This window comes from Struthio camelus, chromosome 10 (assembly GCF_040807025.1).
Source record: "Struthio camelus isolate bStrCam1 chromosome 10, bStrCam1.hap1, whole genome shotgun sequence".
NCBI lineage: Eukaryota > Metazoa > Chordata > Aves > Struthioniformes > Struthionidae > Struthio > Struthio camelus.
The window spans coordinates 8,897,522-8,905,623 of record NC_090951.1 but is presented as its reverse complement, the minus strand read 5'-3'; the positions used below and the strand labels follow the sequence as shown (position 1 = coordinate 8,905,623).

The window sequence follows — 8,102 nt, the reverse complement described above, 5'->3', positions numbered from 1 at the left end:
AGATCTACTTACAAAAGTATTAATGTCAAGATTTCCATATGCTTCATTTTACTGTGTGATGTTCTGTATGTTTCAAGAAAGAATAATTTACTTACTTCTTCTCTCTTTCAGAGTGCTTCACTGGAAGGGTGAATTATTCTTAGGAGATTCGAAATACGAGAAAGAGCAAAGTTTGCTTCAAGAAAAACCACTAGAAAACATATAAGCCTGGTTAGTTATCAGGCAGTATTTACCTGAGCTAGCATGCTGAACGGGTGCTGCTCACCAAAGGGTGCTTTTGTCTTACAATCTTTGTGAGCATAAAGAAAAAGAAAAAAAAATGTAGAACAGTTACCTGTGAAAAAGAAAAACATATTTCACCTAAATTTTGTTTTTCCCTAGGATTTCAGGAGTTTGAGATTCACCCAGGAGTTGTTACTATAAATTTTTCTTTCCACAAAATCTTGGCAATCAGAATGAGTGTAAAGGGTATAAACACGTAGACTTTTCACTGGAAAGACTTTGTGTAAAGAACAGAATGAGAAATTACACCATCAGCACTTTAAAGTCATGCGAGTAAGCTGGCTGAAGAAGAAACACTTTGGAATCTCTTTTACATCTGAAGGTAACCCCACACATATCTTAGAGAAGCTATCCATAGTATCCAGCTGCTTGCAGGGGTCATGAGGAGGATTTCATGTATGATTCTGCAGTTGATAAAAATACTGCTGATGGCATTTTGATGTTGGGTGCATCATCTTCCTCCAAGCTGCTATAGTAAACACAAATTTTTGTGGTTTTTTTTTTTTTTTAATTACAAGCTTACGGAACTCAAACGTATTCTACGTCAGCATTCTATTACGCGTGGACAACCTATTCAATAGATGGAAGGCAAGATTTCAATTTCCCATGTGCTGACTGCTGCGATTAGCAGGGTAGGGGGTAGGCCTGAGTGCTTCCTTTTCTGTCCAGGCAGCCGTGCAATGGATGGCTCTCTGACACACTGTTCCCCTCTGTGCAGGTGTTTCAGCAAGAAAAGTTGGAAGGGGCAGATCGCCCCAAGAAAAGTGCCTAGATTATTTCCTCTGTGCCAGGAGTATTGGGAGACCATGGGGTAACTCTTAACCTGGTTCCTGATTTGATTCTGCGATAGCAGGAGAACAACTTTCCTCTTAAGGTGTGCAGGTAACAAATCACAGGTGGGCCAGTCTTCCTGTCATTCCTCAGATAAGCTCTGCATTTTGCCTGTCATTAAAGATGATCTGAAACCATTTTGGATATCTCGAAAACTGCAAGATATATAATCCATCCATAAATCCTGTTGACATTCCTGACATTTATATCTTTACTAACATATTTTGTTCTTGCATATATCTTCAGCAGGAGAGGAGAAGGCAGTTCTACATTAAATTTATTTTCAGGTATATTGAAGGGTCAATCAACTCTCGCTTAAGTCATTTGAAACTTTTTTCCATTGACTGTAATGGAATCTGTAGTTCGATGATGGGTAAACTATGGGAGGAAGATAAAACCTGACCTACTAGTTCTGTGAAATTAACTTTTGAATTAACAATGACTCTTGGGGGGAGGGGTTTCATATCGTTAGTGTACCTGCAGCAGGTCAGACCAAGCTTCAGTGACAGAGTCAGGGACATACTATGCAAACAAGCGTAGGACAGACTACTACAGCGTTGATCGTATGCGGCTGCTGGCCACACCTTCCGTTTCAGTTGCTTCAAAACTCATCTCATGACAATAAACTGAGTATGTTGGCCATTACCAGCATGAAAATAATTCTAGTGGGATCAAAGCTGAATCCAAACTTGGCTGCTAGGTGGTAAAATTGTCAAAAATAATGTGATTAGTTCCTACTTACAGGACCCTTCCGTTAAAGCATCGTTGTAAGTTAAAGCTGAGTCTAGCCAGAGTTAGGATTTGAGGCTGTTCACTGCAGTTTCCTTTTCTTGAAGACAGACAGCGCTGCTGATGTGGCAATGAATGGGGAATGCTATACAGCTGCTTCTTCTCCAGCAAAAGTTCACTTAAGCCTTTAGAGGGTTTTGCTTCCACATTTGTGAGTTTGGAGTACTAGTCTTTTCCTAGACATCTGCAGTGCTTAACCCTCATTCTCCTGTAAGGTGCAACTGGAATAGCCGTCACTGGCTCTGCAGCACTCCAAGTTGAGATAGGATCCCTGCCTTAAGGACCTGGTTCTACTCCTGTGAACTCCGCGTTAAAATTCTTACCAACATCTGTATAAGATCTGACCTGAAATGCAGGAGAGGCAAGTGGTAATGTTGTTTTTATGGCTTTGTACGTGCATTGTGTGTTGCAGAGTGTTAAATTGTTCTTCTTAGGGGAGTAGCACTTCATTAGTATATATCATTCCTACTCCTGTAAGTTCTCTTTATTCTTAAATGATATATAAATTCTGTTAAACATATATAATATATAGAATCTACATTAAGTCCATCAGATGTATGCCTTAAAGAATACGTTTTTCTTTAAAAAATCACACTTTTAATTTATGGCCATTTATGAATAGTTTATTAGTAATCAGTAAATGATTAATGCACATTTTTCCCTTAGTTACCTAGGCCAGTGTTGAGTAGGACAGTAAGAAGTAATGCACATTATGATGTATAAGTGCTACGGGATAATGGATAGTATCCTCTAGTAATATATTTTAATATTACTTGTACATGTCTCTCTCGCGTTTCACAATGAAGCTACTTGCAGTAATTTAACTTGAAAAAGCAATGCCTGTACCCCTTATTCGTGTGTCCAAAGTTGTCATCTTAGTTTATAGCGATACTGATACTTGCTCTTTATCTCTTTAAAACATTAATGCTGTTTAGTGCTTCAGTGTCTGCTCCAGTGTAATGCAGAAAGAGACCTCAAAAAAGATTCTAATGAGCTCTGACCTCATCTGCAGTGCGGTCAGTAGGCAGGACTCCCGGCACCCACACGGGCGCCCACCAGCTTCAGTTGGGAGTGCTCAGATGTGAAAGATCCCCATGGGCTGATTGCACCGCTGCAGATGGGCCTGTAGAGAAGCGAAAAGATGTAGTGCAGCTAATCCAATGTGGACTCAAAGAGCTCAGCTTTTGGTATTTCACAGTGAACACAAGTGAATAGGTAACTGTGTTTTATGAACGTGATTGCCAGGCTTGCTTCTCTTTCCTTTGTCACAAAAAGCGTGGCTCTAAATGCGTAACAAGAAGCTAAAATTTCAGAGTTCAGACCTTCCCCAGAGTATTTGCCTATTTGTTATAGGTTTGTAACAGTTTTGAGTGCAGCAAATTATTTAGGGCTCTATGCATATGATAAAGAATCATTTTGTTTTTGTTAAGTATTAAAATAAAACACAGAAGCATTTGGCTTGCTTTGTTAAATGTACCTAAAAAAGTAAATGGTAGTAATGGTGGTAATATCAATGTGGCAGGTTCCTAGTAAGGATGGATAAATAATTTTAATAAAAATGCAATGACAGAAAAATAAGCAAACAGAATTGAACAATTTGTGTTTTAAGGGCTGGCTTTTCCCACAGAAGTTAATGGACACTTCTAAACTGACTTCACATGGAATATAATCAGTCCAATAACTGCCTTCTGCTGACACACTCGCTGCAATTGCAAATAACTTCGGTAGCACCGTGACCGAAAGTAGTATTCGAGGCTTGCAATACTGGATTCAGTGATGATGCATATTGGTGATTCTCAGTACTCATTTCAGATCTGGGCTCTCGTTTGCGGTAGGCAATGGTAATAAAGATACGTTTTTAGCTGCTTTCCGTATATGTCTCCAAAGGATGCAACCCTAAAATGGTACTTTAAAAATACTTAGGAGTGGCAAGGGAGCACCGTGGGATTCAAGAGGTTGTGCTTCCAAAGGTTTATCTTGTACCATGCCATGTGGTAGGGTGCGTTAGTTTGACTAAGCACTAAGAAACCTACGTGACATTTTGAGTGGAAATTATTGAATTCATACAGCTGGGAGCTGGCAGAAAGAGCTCAGATTTGTCTGTACCCATCCATGTAGACGTACCCTAGGTTGTCAGCTTAGATCCACCAGGAAAAAAATAAGGGAAGGGCCTCACTGTTCCTGGGCTTCTGTGAAGTACTCTGCTGAGTCAGTTTAATTTCTCGGAGAGAGGTGCCCATCAATGCCAGAACTGTTGTGTCTTGCACCCAAACTGACACAGGTAATAAAATTAAGCAAATACAATGCCGACGCTTTATTTTTAGGTGTATATGTCTCTGCCATGTTCTAAATGTCATCTGACGTTTCAGACTATATAGGAAAAATTGACTAAATTTAGAAATTCTGGTTGGCATAGTGTTTTTAGAATAGATCACTCCTCTCTGTTAAAGGCCCCAAAATGTGCATATCTTCCGATTGCTTCTCATTTATGGTTTTGGTTAACAAATATTCCAGCAGCGTGATGTAAAGCGGTGTTTTTCTGTAATGCTTTTGAAGATTGCTTCAGACTTCAAGTGGAAGGAGATGGTTTAAGATTCTGCTGGGTTTACTTTAGGGAAGAAAAATACAGGTCTAGAGAGTCAGTAGTCTGTTTTTCTCTGATTGTGGCTTCCATTTTTTGTGTATTTGTTCTTCATTTTAATCTAGCTTCTATTGTCTCTTGTTCAGTGAAGCGAGGGTAATTTATACACACCTGTTTATTATATGCTGGAGTTTCTTTCCTGTCTCATTTTCTTTGGTCTTATAGTAAATTTAAAGTTTCATCTATCTGGGTTTTTTTTGTTTTTTTTTTTTAATTTTTGGCAGTGAAGCATGTTCCCACGATGGCAATGGAAATCATTAGCAGGCTCTAGAAAAACAGTAGACACATACATGTAAAATCACAGCATTAAAATACAAAATTCTCTCTGTGTGAAGGGATTTTTTTTTGTGAATACGAGTAAACTAAAGAAATATAATTAGAAATCAGCATTCTTGCAAGGGCTGTATACTGTATGAAGACGCTGCCTTTCTTAGATGCTTGAGATTTGCAAGGCCGTAGAAGATGTTATTTTATTTTTTATAGAAAGCAGATGGCTTCATCCTATTTAATTTAATGAAATGTATTTAGTATGAAAAAGGGAGAAAGCTAGCTGTCTCCAGTATAAAAGCTCTGTAAACACATTAGCTCCTGAGAGGCCTGCAATCTGAATAGTGCCACTGTGCTTTTTAGATGAATTAGACCTTGTCTTCCTTCATTCCTTATAAGTTGTGAGATAGAGTGGCTTCTAAATTTCCTTTGCTACAGAAGGATGCTTAGGCATCTAGTCTTGTATTGCAAGGCCATTACTACCTAACAGTGAAAGTATAATTCAAAACTGTCTTTTACTTTCATACTGTCTTGTAAGGTCCTAGGCCATCCTTCACAACTCAATTGTATCACTTCCTTCATGCGTTATGAAGAGTGTTGCACAATCTTGGATTGTGGGTTGGATTGGGTTGAGAGTATGCAGAACTGGGTTGAGGGTTGAGGCAGAGGCAAGAAGAATGCATAATGTTTCTTGGCTCTTTGTTATCCTTTGCATGCGTTTTATATCCACTTGTTGAACTATATTTTTGGATAACACCTTGATAAGGAGAAATCCTTTTCTGGAGAACCATGGAACTGAAAAAGAAGAGGTGAATGAGGGAGGAGAGAAATACAGGTTTCTATTGCTATACTTGTTTCCCAATATCCTTGAGATAAATTTCACTCTCTTTTCCAAGAAGAATAATGTGATGTGCACTCCACAGTGCCAGATGCGATCCCGTAGTTTTTTCATATCAATTTTTATTCAAAATGTTTATATGACTATGTAGATCTTGCTTTTAAAAGCTTTTTTCTCATGCTGATTCCTAATTCACAAATACTCTTAAGATGAGAAGGGTGCATGTGGTCTTCAAACCTTGCTGTTTATGTGCACCATAGACAGGCTTGTAATAACGAAGCGTATATTTTAAAAGATACCGTATTTTAAAGCCCTTTAAGCAATGGTGAGTTTCACGCCTTCCACAGTAGTCTGTTAAAGCGTTTAATTATGCAGAGCAATTTCGAACAAAAATCACTGCACTTGGCCTTATTAAGGCAAGCCAAAGAAGAGCTTTTTTTAAAGCAACCTCCAGATAGGATTCGTAAACATCAACTTCATTTTTATTTGGTACAAAGCACATTAACATCAGCAGCAGAGAGAGAGCTAAAGTTTTACAAGTAGAGAATTAATCACAGCGGGTGATGACAGGCCGGTAAAGTGTCTCATTAGTAAAAGAATAACAAGGAGTTCAATAGTCAGTGTTTTGTAAGTATAATGGCCTGGGTTTTCAAAAGGCATTGGTGACTAGGAATGCCTCTAGTTTGGTACCAACTCAAAACACCCTGTGGAAGGCTTTAAACACCTTTTTCTGCAACTGCTTTCAAGTTTTTGAAGGTGAGCGTCCCAGCGTCAGTAGATGATGTTAGCAGTCTTAGTCAAAGTTCTCCGCTAACAAACCCTTGAGTTTGTCAGTGTTTTAGGACCCTAAGCAGGCAACAGCATGGTGTAAGAGACAGATTTGCAGTTAATATAAAATATCACGGATCCAGACAGTGTACATAGAACAATAGCAGTTTAGTTTCAGTAGCTGAGATGCTGTCCCTGTTGTGAACCCTTTGCTGTAGAAAAAGGTTATATCATTCTAAGTGAAAGCTGTATGTTATATGGAAGGTTAACCCCCCACTATCCTGCAACCACAACATTTATTACAGTAGAGTATTTTGGAAATACTTTATTTTAAGCATACCTTCTGTTTGCAACAGACAGTAAGTAACGAGAGATCTATTCTAGAAAAGGGCATAATGAACACAGCTGACAAAACCAGGAGACATAACCATAAAAGACAGGAACAAGCCGTAGTAACAGTATAGCTTCATGTAACTTGAACAGGCAGGTTGGAAACCTGAAGATGGGCAGAAGAAATTCCTATATTATTTTAGCTCTTTTGAAGGTGAGCTAGGAGCTTAACAGTGAGCAAGCTGCATGGCTTACTCTTGTTCAAGTGTAGCTAACCTCCTCAAACGGATTATCTGTAAAAATTGTTTTATCCTATATGAGCTTCTGTGATACATTAAAAAATTGTTTTGATTAGTTTTTACTCTCATGAGCGCCTTTCTTAAACTATTGAGCACATGATTTATTTTACCTTGTAACACAATATACTGCAGGTAGGCTCTTTATGCACGTATTATTTATATTTTACTGTTATTATATGCCATAATGATCTTTCTGCTGCTTCTGATTTCATTCATTTAGAGCCGACAGGACAGTAGGCAAAACATCTTGTAATAACTGGAGGCTAAAGCACAAAGGGGATTTATGCAGTGCCTAATTCTTAAATGCCCTCACCTGGTGTAGTCTGTAGATAAAAAAACTGGCAGACTATAAACAATAAATAGAGGAAGAAGTGTGCACCAAAAAATAATTCATGAAATGCAATACACTGTGGTATCAGCAGCAGCAAGATCAAAACAAAAAGATGGCCGAGTTTTGGTCTATGAATCCTGTTTGTGTTTAAGCCTCTAATTTGTTTAATGCAACAGAGTGAAATTTATGGATGCTTATAAGGTGACAGATATGGGCAGTGAGGAACTTTAGGGCTTTTTAAAGTCAGCTGGCATCTGTGCAGGGGTTTTGGAGAGTTAGCTTTCAGACCTTTACACACACAAAATAGGAATCAGTTAAACTCTTTCGTGATGTTTTCTTAGGCTTCCGATCTGCCTTCTTTGCTCAAAAGTATCACCTTTCTTTGCTAAAGCTGCCATTTAAATAAATGCACTGCTGTTGTGAAAAGTGGTGGCAGGATCGGTTACCATACTCTCATAACTCTTGTTCTAAAGTCAAGGTTTGTCTGTTAGTACAAGAAAGACAGATTTTTCTTTTGATGCTTCCCCCAGTCTATCGAAATCACAGTGAGAAGATGTAACGTTCATCGTATAGCCAAATTATTTCTCGGATGTTCAATTCACAATGAAACTACGTAGGGTTCTTTATTCTGATGAACTCATTTAAATGTATTATATTAAAAAATTACATTTTCAGAAGCTTCTCTAGACATTTTTTAATCGGTTGTCATGGTGATGTCACTGATTG

At 38.3% G+C, this 8,102-nt stretch overlaps 1 long non-coding RNA gene across 1 annotated transcript in view; it reads left to right on the top strand.

Annotated features, from left to right (window-relative positions):
• Nucleotides 1–826: 826 nt before the first annotated feature.
• The window catches only part of LOC104140851 (uncharacterized), a 30,267-nt gene continuing 22,991 nt past the window's right edge, over nt 827–8,102 (top strand). The window contains exons 1-3 of the long non-coding RNA XR_693403.2: nt 827–914; nt 1,001–1,164; nt 2,118–2,263. This is a non-coding gene — a long non-coding RNA (uncharacterized lncRNA). The remainder of the gene's footprint in view (nt 915–1,000; nt 1,165–2,117; nt 2,264–8,102) is intronic.